This window comes from Lolium perenne, chromosome 2 (genome assembly GCF_019359855.2).
Source record: "Lolium perenne isolate Kyuss_39 chromosome 2, Kyuss_2.0, whole genome shotgun sequence".
NCBI classification, from domain to species: domain Eukaryota; kingdom Viridiplantae; phylum Streptophyta; class Magnoliopsida; order Poales; family Poaceae; genus Lolium; species Lolium perenne.
The window spans coordinates 20,315,533-20,335,569 of record NC_067245.2 but is presented as its reverse complement, the minus strand read 5'-3'; the positions used below and the strand labels follow the sequence as shown (position 1 = coordinate 20,335,569).

At 39.3% G+C, this 20,037-nt stretch overlaps 1 protein-coding gene across 1 annotated transcript in view; it reads left to right on the top strand.

The window, feature by feature from the left end:
• LOC127331407 (uncharacterized) overlaps positions 1-20,037 on the top strand; it is a 200,450-nt gene that overhangs the window by 20,337 nt on the left and 160,076 nt on the right. The window lies entirely within an intron of this gene.

Here is a 20,037-nt window from a genome sequence, read left to right as displayed (position 1 = left end):
ATCAAATGTTCTTATACATTTTTTTAGCATAAACAATAGGAAAAACTCTCTAATGCACCATTTTTCGTTATTATAGATTTTATGGTTAGATTCGTAGAAAAAGTTGCAACATCCCTTGTGGGGCCTCGTAAACCATTGAAGAGTTGATGAGTGTGCCATTTCTATTTTTAAAAAACATGTGAAATAATTATGACTTTGATTGCATATTAATAAATGAGATTTATATATTTTGAAAGTGAATGCAAATTATATGCTAAAAATGACATCATTTCTTCGACATATAGGATATGTTTCATGTACACATGATATCTCTTCACATAAGACGAACATGAGTTATCTAGCCCATGTAGGGGGGGAAATTTTTAAAAAGTATAAAAAAAATTATTATTTTTGTGTAGCTCAAACAAAGTATTGCAAACTGGGGTTTTTAGTTACATCATTGGCTACATAAAGATCTCTTACAATTTTTTAATATGATTATTTATTTTTTAAATAAAGGGATCACGGGAGTTAGAAATCTCTACTCCAAAATATTGTGATATTTACTGCGATGCAAGGGAAATCATCAAATTCTACAAGAATCCACTAGTGTTGCCGCGGCGATCCGCTTGGATGCGTGAATGGAGTATGTTGCGGCCTACCATGCAACCTCTCCTTGAAGCCAAGGTTCCACCTTCATAATCACAGACTATAAAGATCACGTGCAATCCAACTCACGTCTCTTAGGAAAATTCATCATGCCTCATTTTGTTTAGATATGTTTTGTTTTTGCAATGCATAATTAAGTTCCGTAAGATTTCTTCTAGACTCACCTTCCTTTTAAAACATCAATTTATTTTAACTCTAAAAAATATTTAATTACTCTCACCAATTTTTATCTTCAGTAGTAATATTTGAGCATGCATATTCTTTTGTTCGTAATGGTGAACATTTATGATGTATACAAATGTTTTTTGGGTATATATCATATGTTTTTTTCGGAGAAATATTGCATGTTCAGAAAGGCGACAATCATGAACACCCAAAAAAAAATATAAACACTTAATCCAACTATGTAATACCTCATATGTTGTTGCAGGAATGTGTTGGTAAAAAATCTAATAATTACATAAAAATTCTAAAACAATAATTTGTGTATATGATATAAAAATATAATGTCTTGTTAATACTTGGCGCTTTGCGCAAATGAATTCCCAAGACGAAGTTGGTGGTAAGTACAAATATTGTAACATAATACCAAATTACTAACGATATATAGCATGACCATGGTAACATTTGGTTGAATGTATGGTCACCAATGTACTTATTATAGGAAAAATGGAGAACTACATTCAAATCAAAAGATATATTTCTAGAAAATAAGATGTTACTCTAAATCACGAAATATGTGCATTTGCCTCAAACTGAGCAAGATACTTGTTCATTCCTTTCTAAGGCTTAGTTGTTTTATAATTTTAGTCCACACTGAGAGATCTGGCAACTAGCGAAAGTGTAAAATTAATCTAAAATCACTCGGGGTGCTTGTGATAATTTTAACATGCATGAAAAAGAGGGGGAGGCCACTTACAAAGGATTAGAAAATTCCAAACCCGAGGCTGGTGCCGCCATGCCCTTCCTTCACATGAATATAATTCTCAAACACCAATTCCCGCTTCTCTGTTGGTATCCCACACCAGTATCAACAACCATGAAGTAAACTCAACCGAGTTGGGATCATTCTAAAGTGGCATGCGAGTATTTTGCGCGGCTTCGTCCTCCCTTGCATGACACTTAACAATGATCCTAACTCAGCTAAATTTTATTTTGAGGTGGCTGATACAGGTGTTGGGATACCAAAGGAGAAGAGGTAGTAGGTCTTTGAGAACCTCAAGGGGGTTCTTATCATGGAGAGTCCTAGGGATGGGGAAGTTGTCCCATGCTCGGAGTACAACATGGCCTTGATCATGAAGTTGATGGCGTTGACGAGAAGTTGTCGAGAATTTTTTTGAACCTCTTGAAGTCACCGACGATGATATCGCATCAGAAAATAGAAAAGTCATAGGGTCGCATACCACCTCAACGTCTCTATTCATGCCGGGGACGTTTGCCAAATCCATGGACTCCTCAAGCACGTATGTAGTGTTGAATTGTACCTCCTCCTACTGCAACTTTCCGGACTCCACCTTGATCATGTCTAGCATCGTGTTGAGTATATCTGCATGTGCAAACATACATTTTACAAAAATGGATGATAAATCAGGATATGCTCGATAGAAGAACTTATCGCCTCTATATCCAAAAACACACATAACCAAGATAAAGAGTAAATGTGAGTCCCACAATAGACAAAATACTAAAGATATGGCCTCACTACCGGTTATATGTGGCCATCTATTTTTTTTTGTATGACCATCTATTTCAACTACCTTGAATGTTAATATATATTAGAAACTAAAATCTAATTGTTTACCAATCCGATATTTGTTTTGATGCAATCATTTGCATTTTCATATTAAAAAGAACAAAATAAATGTGTAAATTTTTACTCTTTTAGACCAAAAATTGTAACAAAGTTATTTGAGTAACTTTACCTTTTATGGCATGAAAAATACGTAGTGATAGATTACATTAGAAAAAATAAAAAGTACAAAGTATATCAACTAAATAAAGTAGCGGCTAATACATAGCATTTATGTATATATGCATTGATGGACCGGTCAGGCAAAAGAAACTCACCAAAAAAAGCATCCAAAGAGCAACCCATTAATATGCGCACAAGCTTAATTTACCTAGTGGAGGCACCTCCTATATGGGACAATAAGAAGAGCATTAATTGTTCTCTTTTTACATTGGAAATGAGATAACAAAAAGTAAAAAAAAAAATTACCGTAACAAAGTAATATATTACCAACAAAAAGGTTTTGGATGCCAATTTATACATCCAATACTTATCCAACACGAAGAAAGCAAACATCACTAAACACATAAATTTGGTTCCAACAATGGCGACGCCGACATTGAGTACAATCTTACCCACGATTGGGGAAAATACTTGTGCTCAGCCTGCCCCAAGCCAAACCTGACGATGGAAGATAGTTGAACACACAAAAAAATCTAGAAACACACATCACACAATTGATACAAATTTCTTAGATGGCAAGACAGAGAACTAGATAGATGTGAATTTTTAAATCATGAAGTTTCAAAAAAATATTGTAAATCATAGGGTGGGGGACGAGGGTAAAAGCAGAGTAAGGACCAACGGCATGGGGAACTGGAGAAGTCGGTCAATATTAGGGTATGTTTTTTCTTCATAGGAGAAATGCATCCCTTCACACATAGTTGATAATTGCGAATGCATCCAAAATAAGGTGTAAGCATGTACGACCAAATTAATTTAACCAATTGATATTCCACAAGTTGCTGCGGGATGTGTATTTCAAAAAGCTCTTAAGAATTACATAAACAAATGCTAAAAATAGAATATGTAAATAAGAGTTGCAAAGAGAATTATTGTTAAATACCTTGTGTTTTGGCACAATGAATTCCTAGTATCTAATTTTGGGTAAGTACAAATGCTATAACACGGTACCATATTACACGTCGCACAAACACGGAAGGCATCATAACGATGGGTAAGACTGCATCCACATGGTGGTGCCTCTTCTCTTCTCCGACGGTGATCAGGACAATTTGGCCGCATAGGGAAAGGAAGCTAGTGCGTCTGGATTAGGGATCGGATTTGGATGTTATGGAGGGGAATTTGTGGAGAGCATCGTTGGATGGAAGGAGGCATGGGTGGAATGTGATCTAGATCTGGGATTTGTGGTGGCGGCTGGGAGGAAGACGAGAGACGCTGCTAGGGTTAGTTTATATAAGAAGGGAATCGAGGGTGATTTGTTTTGGCAGGCCTCACATAACTAAATTTTAGAGGGAAGAAAGCGACGGGGCCTGCTATGTTTTGATGGGCCAAACCAATTTCTCTATGGATAGGAGCAAAGATGTCGTAGGGGATCTTCATCTGCTTACATGGGTTGATGGGCCTGAGGCAGCTCCATCACAAAATGGTAGAATCCATTATCAAATTGTGCCATCTGAGCATAAACAATAGGAAAAACTCCCTGATGCGATATTTTTAGTTATTATAGATGTTATGGTTAGATTCGTAGAACAAATTGCAACATCCCTTGTGGGGCCTCGTAATACATTAAAGAGATGATGAGTGTGCCATTTCTATTTTTGAAAAACCTATGAAATAATTATGACTTTGATTGCATATTAATAAATGATATTTATATATTTAGAAAGTGAATGCAAATTATATGCTAAAATGACATCATTTCTTCCACATATAGGATATGTTTCATGTACACATGATATCTCTTCATATAAGACGAACATGAGTTATCTAGCCCATGTAGGGGGGAATTATTAAAAAAGTATAAACAAAATAATTTTATCATTTTTGTGTAGCTCAAACAAAGTATTGCAAACTGAGGTTTTTAGTTACATCATTGACTACATAAATATCTCTTACAATTTTTTAATATGATTATTTTTTTTAATAAAGGCATCATGGGAGTTTGAAATCTCTACTCCATAATATTGTGATACTTACTACGATGCAAGGGAAATCATCAAATTCTACAAAAATCCACTAGTGTTGCCGCGGCGATCCGCATGGATGCGTGAATGGATTATGTTGCGGCCTACCATGCAACCTCTCCTTGAAGCCAAGGTTACACCTTCATAATCACAGACTATAAAGATCACGTGCAATCCAACTCACCTCTCTTAGGAAAATTCATCATTCCTCATTTTGTTTACATATGTTTTGTTTTTGCAATGCTTAATTAAGTTCCGTTAGATTTCTTCTAGACTCGCCTTCCTTTTAAAATAGGGATTTCTATTTTCGTGCCCTCGGGTCCTTAGTTGTGCTCAGTTTTCCCCAGCTCCTTAGTTTTTCCTCAGTTTTACCCAAGCGTTTGTCTGAAACCATCACACGTGATGTAACGCCCGGTTGCCCGACGGTTGACCGTTATCTTCTGACTAGTGGGGCCACGTAGAGCCTGCAAAGACACGTTAGACCATCCATCTTTGTTTGACCGTAAGCATCGCTGTATCCCTGACCAAAACGCGAACGAGTGGGGCTTCGCTATATCAAATGACAAGTGGGGCCATGGCGCTGATACAAGGGGCAATACACGGGTAGGATTAGATTTTTAAACGGAGCTCTACAGCGATGGCACGGAGGAGGTGGCCTGCGGAGTGCCGAGATGAGATCGACGTCCACAAAGAACTGCATGAGGCGAGACCAGACGCATTAGATAGATATGAACTAGACGCGTTTAACCATGCAAAGAAGAGAAGAAATGGTCAACGACATCGACGACTACCTCAAAACTTTGACTGACCGTGTCCGACATGAACGCGAGCAATGTAGAGAAAACTAGTGTCTCTCCTTTCTGGCGTGTATAGATGGGTGCTAGAAGAGTGTGGTGGCGAAGGGAAAGACCTCGCGGTGGTCTGTGGCGTCCAACATAGCGGGGCGGCGTGGCCGTGCCCACATCGGCGTGGATGCATGTTCGGCATTGGCATCAGCATGTACGTTCGGCATTGGCCTCGGTGGTATCTCTGGTGTGTCAGTGATCGAATGAGGGGACGGGATTGAGGGTGCATCCCGACGGTGACCTAGCAGTGGCGTCGAGCATAGCCGTTCTGACCATGCCGATATCGGCATCGGCAAAGTTTGGAGGCTGTGGTGCTCGAATCAAGGAGGGATTTGTTTCTTGTACGCCAAAAGTGATTTGAAACAAGTTTCGTGTTGAAGGTTAGGTAACGAAAGTTTGTAAGTAAGCCCAAAATTATACTAGCGCCATGGTGAGGTTCTTTTTGATAGAGCTATACGGTTGGGCAAACTTTTTTGACACTTTTTAGATAGGGTTCCTTGTTGTTACACGTATGGCATCATGTATGGCAAATTTGGGATCATTTGGAGATGTTCGAAAAAATCACTTTGCTTAAACGCATGCCGTTTCGTCTCACTGAAACCAGCCTTTCTAACAAGGTAATTTATTCTACCTCCTCTAAATGACCTCAAATTTCATACAGCTGATCTTCTATACATAGATAGATAGATTGTTTCGTTTTTATATTTTTTGAACTTTTTATTTCCCTTTATAATATCCAATTGATTTTCAGGTCAAAACCTCGAAAAACAAGATCATGTATGGCATCATTTTCGCCATAAATTTCAAATTTTGTGAAACTTTCCCTTTTAGATATTCCTTGTTGTTATAGATATGGCATAATGTATGCCAAATTTGGTTAGGTCTCACCTGAAACCAGCTTTTGTAACAAGTTAGGTTTTTCGACCTTCTCAAAAGGGATTTTTTTCTACCTTCTCTAAATGACCTCAAAAATCATACAGACGATCTTCTATACAAAGATAGGTAGATTGTTTCGTTTTTACATTTTTTGAACTTTTATTTCCCTTTATAATACCCATTTGTTTTCAGATCAAAACCTCGAAAGTTAACATAACTAGATGGTGAACCCTTCCAAACTTCAAATACAGAGATAGATAGATTGGTTCGTTTATCATTTTTACCGTGAATAGTAATGGCTACAAGAAATCGGTGATGGTCTATCATTTTTTGCGTGAAAAGTAATGGCTACAACAAATCGGTGATGGTTTATCATTTGGGATTTTCGTGAAAATTAATGGCTACAACAAATCGGTGACGGTTTATCATTTTTTGCGTGAAAATTTATGGCTACAACAAATCGGTGATGGTTTATCATTTTTTGCGTGAAAAGTAATGCCTAAAAGAGTTTATAATTTTTAGCGCGTGTAAATAAATACAGAAAACCACCATTTAGCAAACTTAGAGAGTGGAAGGTAACCGCCGACAGAGAGAGGGAGGGGTTATCCTGCCCGTTAGATCATACGATCAACGGTCGGCGGGCACGATCCGCGTGACATGGGCTAGACCAATCAGGGCAATGTTGCACGTGTGAGAGAATTTGTGGAGGGAGAGGGCAAAGCTAGGTAGTATCAAGAAACCAAGGGCACCTATGTAATAAACAGACTAAGGGATTCAAATATGAGATTTAAAAAATGAAAAATGCGTGTTTTGTAGAATAAAACCCACCTTGGCCTATCTCAAACTATTTGCAATACAAATATACATGAGTGTGAGAATTGTGGCCTCATTTAGACAAAGTATGTTTTGGGGAAAGCTGTTTTGGGAAGGGCTTATTGTGGAAAACTATGCACCTTCATAGCTACTAGGTGATTTGAGAAGGCCTTTGAGAAGTGGCAATTTGTGGTAAAACTTGATTTATCTATGACTTATCTATGTTTTGAGAACTGGAAATTTATGGTAAAGACTCCATGAGTATGTGCCACTATTTTTCGGAATTTTTTGCACATTAAATGACTCATTTAACTAGTTAATCCCATTTGTTGACTGTCTGTTGACCAGCTACTTGAGGGTAAAAGCGAGCATATTGCACTAGCCAAGTACTAGCACTCAAGGGGAAAACCGAGCACACAAAAATGCTAGTATAATGCTCGAGGTTATAACTGAGTATATCTAAATTTTCAGGGTTAGACTCGAGGACGCGTGTTGCGGTGCAGAAATGAAAGACGTGCAATATTTGACGCGTAGACGCCGGTCGCGGTGCAGAAGTCGAAGACGTGCAATCGTGGACGCGTGGCGCATTGCGAAGTCCGGGACGTGCGGACGTGCGGCGGTGGACGCGTAGGACGCGGGTCGCATTAACCACCACTAGCCTTTATAGACGCCTCCTCCCACTATCTCTGTCACTCTCACTCGCCTACGCAACGCCGCCTCTCTCACGTCCCATCATCTTCTCCAAAGCAAAAAACCCTCTCCCTCTCCCTCTCCTCTGCCGGCGAGATGGACAAGGAGAATGCCAATCCCATCGTCCACGGCGCCGTCGGCTCCAAGCGCGACGCCTCCCTCTTCGACGCCGTCCCCTCAACGGACGTCGCCGCCGTCCCCTCAACGGACGTCGCCGCCGCCTCCGCCGGTGCATCGGAGGGCTGCCGCCGGTCGCGGTCAGATCCCACCGGGATGGGACCCCTACGAGCCGGTGCCGTACGTCCCGCCCCGAACCGCTACGACACCTCCATAGAGGACCCATGGAACGAGGTAATAACTACGGTTTGCTTCCTTTTTTGTTCCCCATTCCTTTTTGAACCCTATTTGTGCTGGTGTAGATGGATCTGTGGATGGATGAGTATTGGGCTAATATTTGCGCCGATTTTATTCCATTTTGCTTTGATCCCTCCTTGATTTCGTTCAAGATTTGGGTTTCGGCCGTTCGGTTAATTTATGCAAGTAATAATGGGATCTCAATCGGTTAATTTATGCAAGTAATCATAGGATCTCAATCGGTTATTTTATGCACGAATCAAAAGATATCAACCGTTTAATTTTGCAAATAATCTGGAATGTGTTCAAGTTCAGATCTGGAATCTGTTTCTTTGCCTATGATGAATCGGTGGGCCTGATTTTTACGGGGAGGGTTCAGCGAACCATTTACGTGTACAAATCTGTTGTGCATGAGCTTTGGTTCGCTTACACCGTCCTGTAGACATATAATCGTGTCCACTCTAACTGAGGCTGCCTCTGTTTTTCCTAACTTTGTTATCATGCACGTTTGCAACTCATTCACTAATAAATTCCCGTTTGATATGGATCAGGTATGCAGCGGCGACGTCGGCGGCGACGACGAGCACCATGACGTCAAGACTACGCCAGTCTTTGCGGAGGCTGCAGGTCGGCCGATATGTCTCCTACCTCGACGTCGCCAAGGGTGTCTACAGTGCCCCTTACGCACTAGGAGGCTCGGCGGCACCGACTTCAACTGCGTCCTCACGCATGCCGAGAACAGCGGCCACACCAACCCCAAGGTCGGCGCGTCGGTGAACCCCACCTCCGTCCGCGCCAAGCACTTGGCGCTCGGCATGCACCTCCGCAGCATCCAGCGGGTGGAGATCTCCGGCGGGCGCATGCCTCCGCTCAAGCCCAAGGCTCCCAAGGGGAGCAACAAGTGGAGGCAGAGGCAGAGGGGGTCGGCGGAGTCCTGGACGTGTCTTTCTGCTGCCTCCTCCATTTTGTTGTTGGGATCCCTTTGTTGTTAGTTAGGGATCCCTCGTTGTTATGTTGTTAGTATGATGGTCTTTGTCTTTGTGAAGAACCTCGAACCCTACTATGTTTGGCTGCTGAATGCAGCTTATTATCTATATTATCTATCCCTATTCTACTATATGACCTTGTGAATTTATCGTACATTCCCTGTAGATTTGCTTCTAGATTTAACTACATACATATGGACCAGATGGAGTACTAGATTGGGCTCCCTACTAGATTTGCTGCCATATTGGGAAAACAACCAGGGCCAAAAGGCACAAATAATAATTGAAGAAAGACAGAAATGCAAGCTTCTCTAGATTTGATACTAATTATGTGAAAAAAGGCAGAGAGAAGGAGGCAGAAAAGGTACTCTTAAAAGGGAAATGCCAATGGCCGAGAGAGACAAAACCCAGCTCCTGCTCACGTGCAACCAAACGCAATCTCGTCCTGTCCCACGCGGTCCCTTTCTACCAGCCCCACGCGACGCGGGCCCACACGACGCGGCCCCACACGTCAGAACGGAGCGGTCAACTTAACGGGAATCCTGCCGTCTGAGCTGCCTTCTGCGGGTTTCAAACAAGGACTTGGGAAAAAGTGAGGAAAAACTAAGGGGCTGGGGAAAACTGAGTACAACTAAGGAACCGAGGGCACGAAAATAGAAATCCCTTTAAAATATCAATTTATTTTAACTCTAAAAAATATTTAATTACTCTCACCAATTTTTTTTGAAAAGAATTACTCTCACCAATTTTGATCTCCGGTAGTAATATTTGAGCATGCATATTATTTTGTTCGTAATGGTGAACATTTATGATGTATAAAAATATTTTTTGGGTATATATCATATGTTTTTATCGGAGAAATATTGCATGCCAATCATGAACACCCAAAAAAATATAAACACATACGGACAAATTAATCCAACTATGTAATACCTCATATGTTGTTGAGGGAATGTGTTGGTAAAAAAATCTAAATAATTACATAAAAATTCTAAAAGGATAATTTGTGTATATGATATAAAAATATAATGTCTTGTTAAATACCTGGCACTTTGCGTAAATGAATTCCCAAGATGAAGTTGGTGGTAAGTACAAATATTGTAACATAATACCAAATTACTAACGATATATAGCATGACCATGGTAACATTTGGTTGAATGTATGGTCACCAATTTACTTATTATAGGAAAAATGGAGAACTACATTCAAATCAAAAGATATATTTCTAGAAAATAAGATGTTACTCTAGATCAAGAAATATGTGCATTTGCCTCAAACTGAGCAAGATACTTGTTCATTCTTTTCTAAGGCTTAGTTGTTTTATAATTTTAGTCCACACTGAGAGAACTGGCAACTAGCGAAAGTGTAAAATTAATCTAGAATCACTCGGGGTGCTTGTGATAATTTTAACATGCATGAAAAAGAGGGGAAGGCCACTTACAAAGGATTAGAAAATTCCAAGCCCGAGGCTGGCCGCCACGCCCTTCTTTCACATGAATATAGTTCTCAAACACCAATTCCCTCTTCTCCGTTGGTATCCCACACCAGTATCAACAACCATGAAGTAAACTCAGCCGAGTTGGGATCATTCTAAAGTGGCATGCGAGTATTTTGCGCGGCTTCTTCCTCCCTTGCATGACGCTTAACAATGATCCCAACTCAGTTAAATTTTAGTTTGAGGTGGCTCATACAGGTGTTGGGATACCAAAGGAGAAGAGGTAGTATGTGTTTGAGAACCTCAAGGGGGTTCTTATCATGGAGAGTCCTAGGGATGGGGACGTTGGCCCATGCTCGGAGTACAACATGGCCTTGATCATGAAGTTGATGGCGTTGACGAGAAAGTTGTCGAGAATTTTTTTGAACCTCTTGAAGTCACCGACGATGACATCGCATCGGAAAATAGAAAAGTCAGAGGGTCGCAGACCACCTCATCGTCTCTTTTCATGTCGGGGACGTTTGCCAAATCCATGGACTCTTCAAGCACGTATGTAGTGTTGAATTGTTCCTCCTCCAACAACAACTTTCCGGACTCCACCTGATCATGTCTAGTATCATGTTGAGTATATCTGCATGTGCAAACATACATTTTACAAAAAATGGATGATAAATCAGGATATGCTCGATAGAAGAACTTATCGCTTCTATATCCAAATACACACATAACCAAGATAAAGAGTAAATGTGAGTCCCACAATAGACAAAATACTAAAGATATGGCCTCACTACCAGTTATATGTGGCCACCTATTTTTTTGTATGACCATCTATTTCAACTAACTTCAACGTTAATATATTTAGAAACTAAAATCTAGTTGTTTACCAATCTGATATTTGTTTTGATGTAATCATTTGCATTTTCATATTAAAAAGAACAAATTAAATATGTAAATATTTACTCTTTTAGACCTAAAATTGTAAAAAAAAAAATTTGAGTAACTTTACCTTTTATGGCATGAAAAATACGTAGTGATAGATTACATTAGAAAAAATAAAAAGTTCAAAATATATCAACTAAATAAAGTACCAAGTAATACATAGCATTTATGTATATATGCACTGACGGACCTGTCAGACAAAGGAAACTCACGCAAAAAAAAGCATCCAAAGAGCAACCCCTTAATATATGCACAAGCTTAATTTACCTAGTGGAGGCACCTCCTATATGGGACAATAAGAAGATCATTAGTTGTTCTCCTTTTACATTGGAGATGAAATAATAAAAAGTAAAAATAAGTTACTTCAACAATTACCAACAAAAAGGTTTTGAATGCCACTTTATACATCCAATACTTATCCAACACGAAGAAAGCAAACATCACTAAACACATAAATTTGGTTCCAGCAATGGCGATGCCGATATTGAGTACAATCTTACCCACGATTGAGGGAAAATACTTGTGCTCAGCCTGCCCCAAGCCAAACCTGGCGATGAAGATAGTTGAACACACACAAAAAATCTAGAAACACACATCACACAATTGATATAAATTTCTTAGATGGCAAGACAGAGAACTAGACAGATGTGAATTTTTAAATCATGAAGTTTCAAAAATATATTGTAAATCATAGGGTGGGGGACGAGGGTAAAAGCAGAGTACGGAGCAACGACGTGGGGAACCGGAGAAGTCGATCAATATTAGGTATGTTTTTTCTTCGTAGGAGAAATGCATCCCTTCATACATAGTTGATAATTATGAATGCATCCAAAATAAGGTGTAAGCATGTACGACCAAATTAATTAAACCAATCGATATCCCACAAGTTGCTGCGAGATGTGTATTTCAAAAATATCTTAAGAATTACATAAACAAATGCTAAAAATAGAATATGTAAATAAGAGTTGCAAAGAGAATTATTATTAAATACCTTGTGTTTTGGCACAATGAATTCCTAGTATCTAATTTTGGGTAAGTACAAATGCTATAACACGGTATCATATTACGCGTCGCACAAACACGGAAGGCATCATAACGATGGGTTAGACTGCATCCAGATGGTGGCGCCCCTTCTCTTCTCCGATGGTGATCAGGACGATTTGGGCGCATAGGGAAAGGCATCTAGTGCGTCTGGATTAGGGATCGGATTTGGATGTTATGGAGGGGAATTTGTGGAGAGCGTCGTTGGATGGAAGGAGGCATGGGTGGAATGTGATCTAGATCTGGGATTTGTGGTGGCGGCTGGGAGGAAGACGAGAGACACTGCTAGGGTTAGTTTATATAAGAAGGGAATCGAGTGTGATCTCTTTTGGCAGGCCTCACATAACTAAGTTTTAGAGGGAAGAAAGCGACGGGCCTGCTATGTTTCGATGGGCCATACCAATTTCTCTATGGATGGAAGCAAAGATGTCGCAGGGGATCTTCATCCGCTTATATGGGTTGATGGGCCTGAAGCAGATCCATCACAAAATGGTAGAATCCATTATCAAATTGTGCCATCTGAGCATATACAATAGGAAAAACTCCCTGATGCGCCATTTTTCGTTATTATAGATGTTATCGTTAGATTCGTAGAACAAATTGCATCATCCCTTGTGGGGCCTCGTAAACCATTAAAGAGTTGATGAGTGTGCCATTTCTATTTTTAAAAAACATGTGAAATAATTATGACTTTGATTGCATATTAATAAATGATATTTATATATTTATAAAGTGAATGAAAATTATATGCTAAAAATGACATCATTTCTTCGACATATAGGATATGTTTCATGTACACATGATATCTCTTCATATAAGACGAACATGAGTTATCTAGCCCATGTAGGGGGAAATTATTAAAAAAGTATAAACAAAATAATTTTATCATTTTTGTGTAGCTCAAACAAAGTATTGCAAACTGAGGTTTTTAGTTACACCATTGGCTACATAAAGATCTCTTACAATTTTTAATATAATTATTTATTTTTTAAATAAAGGGATCACGGGAGCTAGAAATCTCTACTCCAAAATATTGTGATATTTACTGCGATGCAAGGGAAATCATCAAGTTCTACAAGAATCCACTAGTGTTTCCGCGGCGATCCACATGGTTGCATGAATGGAGTATGTTGCGGCCTACCATGCAACATCTTCTTGAAGTCAAGGTTCCACCTTCATAATCACAGACTATAAAGATCACGTGCAATCCAACTCACCTCTCTTAGGAAAATTCATCATGCCTCATTTTGTTTAGATATGTTTTGTTTTTGTAATGTGATGACCCACAACTATAGGGGGTGTATCGTAGTATTTTCGATAAATAAGAGTGTCGAACCCAACGAGGAGCAGAAGGTGTTGACAAGCAGTTTCGATGAAGGATTCACTGTAAATGCTCACAGACAAGTATTCAGGGGGTTTTGATGTAGCAGATGAATAAAATACAAGTAAGTAAAATGCGAGAGAAATAATTGCAGCGAGTGGCCCAATCCTTTTTAGCACAAAGGACAAGCCAGTTTGTTTACTTATAATGACCAAACGTTCTTGAGGACACACGGGAATTTAGTCTAGTGCTTTCGCTTCATATAGCTGATTAATCTTCATTGTTTTGATAAGTGTTGTGTGGGTGAACCTATGCTAATGCACCGCCCTTCCTAGGACTAATACATACTTGTGATTATACCCCTTGCAAGCATCCGCAACTACAAGAAAGTAATTAAGATAAATCTAACCACAGCGTTAAACTCTGAGATCTGATACGTCCAATTTGCATCACTATTTTATATCATAATTTGCTGTTATTCATTGATATATTTCATATTTGGACATAATACTTATGTTATTTCATCTATTTTGCATGATTCATGGTTATTGGAGGATCGAGCACCGGAGCCAGGATTCTGCTGGAAAAAGCGCCGTCAGAATGCAATATTTTGGAAGATCAACAGTTGATGGAAATTATATCAAAAATCCTATTTTTCCAGATGACGAAGGGAGCCAGAAGGGGGAGCCGAGGGGACCCGAGGTGGGCCCACCCCATAGGCCGGTGCGGCCTAAGGCCTGGCCGCGCCGCCCTGTGAGGAGGGGGCCCACAGCCCCCTCTCGCCTCCTTTTCTTCGCGAACTCCTTCGTCCCGAAAACCTAAGCTCCAGAGGGTACCTCGCGAAGAGTTACAGCCGCCTCGGCGGGGCGGAGAACACCGGAGAGAAAAGAGCTCTCCGGTGGGCTGAGATCCGCCGGGGAAATTCCCTCCCGGAGGGGGAAATCGACGCCATCGTCACCGCCATCAAGTTGGACATCATCTCCATCACCATCATCATCATCTTCTTCATCATCATCACCGCCGTCTCCACCGCTGCACATCGTCACCGCCGTAGCAATTTGGGTTTGATCTTGATTGTTTGATAGGGGAAACTCTCCCGGTATTGATTTCTACTTGTTATTGATGCTATTGAGTGAAACCGTTGAACCAAGGTTTATGTTCAGATTGTTATTCATCATCATATCACCTCTGATCATGTTCCATATGATGTCTCGTGAGTAGTTCGTTTAGTTCTTGAGGACATGGGTGAAGTCTAAATGTTAGTAGTGAAGTATGGTTGAGTAATATTCAATGTTATGATATTTAAGTTGTGGTGTTATTCTTCTAGTGGTGTCGTGTGAACGTTGACTACACGACACTTCACCTTTATGGGCCTAGGGGAATGCATCTTGTACTCGTTTGCCAATTGCGGGGTTGCCGGAGTGACAGAAGCCTAATCCCCCGTTGGTATATCGATGCAGGAGGGATAGCAGGATCTCAGAGTTTAAGGCTGTGGTTAGATTTATCTTAATTACTTTCTTGTAGTTGCGGATGCTTGCAAGGGGTATAATCACAAGTATGTATTAGTCCTAGGAAGGGCGGTACATTAGCACAGGTTCACCCACACAACACTTATCAAAACAATGAAGATTAATTAGCCGTATGTAGCGAAAGCACTAGACTAAAATCCCGTGTGTCCTCGAGAACGTTTGGTCATTATAAGTAAACAAACCGGCTTGTCCTTTGTGCTAAAAAGGATTGGGCCACTCGCTGCAATTGTTACTCTCGCACTTTACTTACTCATACTTTATTCACCTGTTACATCAAAACTCCCTGAATACTTGTCTGTGAGCATTTACAGTGAATCCTTCATCGAAACTGCTTGTCAACACCTTCTGCTCCTCGTTGGGATCGACATTCTTACTTATCGAAGATACTACGATACACCCCCTATACTTGTGGGTCATCAAGACTATTTTCTGGCGCCGTTGCCGGGGAGTGAAGCGCTATTGGTAAGTGGAATTGGTAAGGGAAATCTCTACTGTTTGTGCTGATTTTATTTCTGCCTGCTGCCATAATTCATTATGGAGAGATCTTCTCTTGAGTTTTTATTTGGAAAATCTGCTACTACTGTAAAGGTAGTGGATGAGGCGCCAGGTGAGGAAGAGATACCATACAAAATACCTATGAAAATTATTGAACGTGTAGTGGATAACCGTTATACAGGTGATGGAACTGTCCACCCTGGAGATCATTTACTGTTCTTACATGAATTATGCGGTTTATTCAAGTGTGCAGGTATTGCTATGGATGAAGTGAGGAAGAAACTATTCTCTATATCGCTGTCTGGTAAAGCGGCGCATTGGTATAAATTACTGGATAATGGGGATTCTCTTGAATGGAATGATATTGTGCCCCGGTTTTATTCTAAGTTCTATCCTCCAAGTGAAATTCATAAGGATCGGAACCGCATATATAATTTTTGGCCTCATGATGGAGAGAGTATCGCCCAAGCGTGGGGAGATTGAAGTCTTTAATGCTCAAATGCCCCATTCATGAGCTTCCTGGTAATGTTATTATTGATAATTTCTATGCAAGACTTTCTTTTGAAGACAAGACCTTGCTGGATACTTCTTGTTCTAGATCATTCACGCGCAACAAAGAAGAGTTTAAAAGGGACCTTCTCAATCGGATCCAGGAAAATACTGAAGGATGGGAGAACGACAAAGATAGAGAATCAGGTATAAATTATGATTATAAATGCATTGAAGCTTTTATGGATACTGATAAATTTCGTAATATGAGTGCTACTTATGGTCTTGATTCTCAAGTTGCTGCAAATCTTTATAAAGCTTTTGCCTCTCATTATGAATTGCCTAAGAAGAATTTTGATAAGTATCATGAACCGTATAAAGATAAAATTGATTCGTCTATTAATAAATGCGTTGTAGTTGAAACTGTTGATCATGTTATTCCTGAAGCTTATATTGAAAAAACTCCTTTCCCTGCTAAAATGAAGGAGTAATCTGTTATAAATAGTGCGGTTCATAAAAGTGAAAAGAAACCTATAGAACCTGAAGAACAAATAAAAGTTGAACCTGCTGTTGCAATAGTTAAAGATCTTGTGACTGAAAATGTGGAGGATGGTCATATTATTTTCTGTGAAGATGCTTCTAATATTGTTTCACATCCTAATAAGTCCAAGCAAGCTAGTGTTCCTATGCTATCTGTTAGAATTGGTGATCATTGTTATTATGGTTTATGCGATATTGGTGCAAGTATTAGTGCTATTCCTTATGAGCTTTACACGGAGATTATGCACGAAATTGGTTCTTGTGAACTTGAAGATATTGATGTGGTTATTCGGCTGGCTAATAGAGAAACTATTTCTCCAATTGGTATTGTTCGAGATGTGGAAGTCCTATGCGGTAAGATTAAATATCCTGCTGACTTTTTGGTACTTGGTTCTGCTGCTAGTAAATATTGTCCTATCATTTTTGGTAGACCTTTTCTAAATACATGTGGAGCTATTATAGATTGCAAGAAATAGAAAATTTTGACTAAATTTGCTGGTGAATCTTATGAGTTTAACTTCTCTAAATTTACCAAAACTCCTTATAAAGCTGATTTTCCTAATAATGATTTTAAAGTTGAACAGTGTGCATCTATTGTTCTTGCTCCTAATAATCCTTTGCAGCAACATTTGGAGAATAGTGAGAGTGAAGTTTTTAGGGAAGAAAGAGATGAGCTTGATGAAATTTTCCTTCGTCAACCTATTCTTAAGCATGATTTACCGGTGGAAGATCTGGGTACAACACCGCCACCAAAGGAAGATCCTGTCTTTGATTTAAAACCATTGCCTGATAATCTTAAATATGCTCATATTGATGATAAGAAAATATATCCTGTTATTATTAGTTCTAAGCTTTCAGAGTTTGAAGAAGAAAGGCTATTGAAAATACTGAAGAAGCACCGAGGAGCTATTGGCTACACTCTTGATGACTTGAAGGGGATTTCTCCCTCTATTTGCCAACACGCCATTAATATGGAAGATGATGCGAAGCCTGTTGTTGAACCTCGGCGTCGTCTAATTCCTAAGATGAAGGATGTGGTAAGAAATGAGGTATTAAGACTTCTTGAAGCTGGTATTATATATCCTATTGCTGATAGTAGATGGGTTAGTCCTGTGCATTGTGTTCCTAAGAAAGGAGGAATGACTGTTGTGCCAAATGATAATGGTGAGCTCATACCTCAAAGAGTAGTTGTAGGGTATAGAATGTGCATTGATTATCAAAATGTTAATAAAGTTACTAAGAAAGATCATTACCCTTTGCCTTTTATTGATCAAATGTTAGAAAGGTTATCTAAAAATACTCACTTTTGCTTTCTTGATGGTTATTCTGGGTTCTCACAAATTGCTGTTAAAACTAAGGATCAAGATAAAACCACTTTCACTTGTCCCTATGGAACTCATGCTTATCGACGTATGCCTTTTGGTTTATGTAATGCTCCTGCTACTTTTCAAAGATGCATGTCTGCTATTTTTCATGGCTTTTGCGAGAGTATTGTAGAGGTATTCATGGATGATTTTTCTGTCTATGGGAATTCTTTTGATAATTGCTTGCGAAACCTCGATAAAGTTTTGCAGAGATGTGAAGAAACTAACCTTGTTCTTAATTGGGAGAAATGCCACTTTATGGTTAATGAAGGAATTGTATTGGGACATAAAATTTCCGAGAGAGGTATTGAAGTTGATAGAGCTAAAGTTGAAGCAATTGAAAAGATGCCCTATCCTAGGGATGTTAAAGGTATTCGTAGTGTTCTTGGTCATGCTGGGTTTTATAGGAGGTTTATTAAAGACTTCTCCAAGATTTCAAAGCCTCTTACTAATCTTCTTCAAAAAGATGTACCTTTTGTTTTTGATGATGATTGTAAGGAAGCTTTTGAAACTCTAAAGAAAGCCTTAACAACTGCTCCCATAGTCGAACCTCCTGATTGGAATTTACCATTTGAAATTATGTGTGATGCTAGTGATTTTGATGTAGGCGCTGTTCTTGGACAGCGAGTAAATAAAAAATTGAATGTTATTCATTATGCTAGTAAAACCCTTGATGCTGCTCAAAGAAATTATGCTACTACTGAAAAAAGAATTGTTAGCTGTAGTCTTTGCTTGTGATAAGTTTAGATCTTATATTGTTGATTCAAAAGTTACAATTCATACTGATCATGCTGCAATCAGATACCTTATGCAAAAGAAAGATGCTAAGCCAAGGCTTATTAGATGGGTACTTTTGTTGCAAGAATTCGATTTACATATTGTAGATAGGAAAGGTGCTGATAATCCTGTTGCTGATAATTTGTCTAGATTGGAAAATATTGCTTATGATCCTGTTCCTGTTAATGATAGTTTTCCAAATGAACAATTGGCTGTACTAAAGGTGAGCTCGCGAGACAGTCCTTGGTATGCTGATTATGCTAACTTTATTGTTTCCAAGTACTTGCCTCCAACCTTTTCAGCCCAGCAAAGGAGGAAATTCTTTTATGACTTGAGGCATTATTTCTGGGATGACCCACACTTATATAAAGAAGGAGTGGATGGTATTCTGCGAAGATGCGTTCCCGAATATGAACAACAAGAGATATTGAGTAAATGTCATGGTAGTGCTTATGGAGGACATCACGCCGGAGATAGAACCGCGCAAAAGGTTCTACAATCAGGTTTTTATTGGCCGACTCTCTTCAAAGATGCAAGGAAGTTTATCTTATCTTGTGATGAATGTCAAAGGGTTGGTAATATCTCTAGACGCAATGAAATGCCTATGAATTATACTCTTGTTATTGAACCGTTCGATTGTTGGGGATTTGACTTCATGGGACCTTTTCCCTCTTCAGAAGGTAACACTCATATACTTGTTGCTGTTGATTATGTTACTAAATGGGTGGAAGCCATACCTACAAAAAGTGCTGATGGTGAGACCTCTTTAAGAATGCTTTTAGATATTATTTTTCCTAGATTTGGAGTTCCTAGATATATTATGACTGATGGAGGTTCTCATTCTATTCATGGTGGTTTTAGAAAAACTCTTGCTAAATATGGTATTAATCATAGAATTGCTTCCGCTTATCATCCTCAAACTAGTGGGCAAGTAGAATTATCAAATAGAGAGATTAAA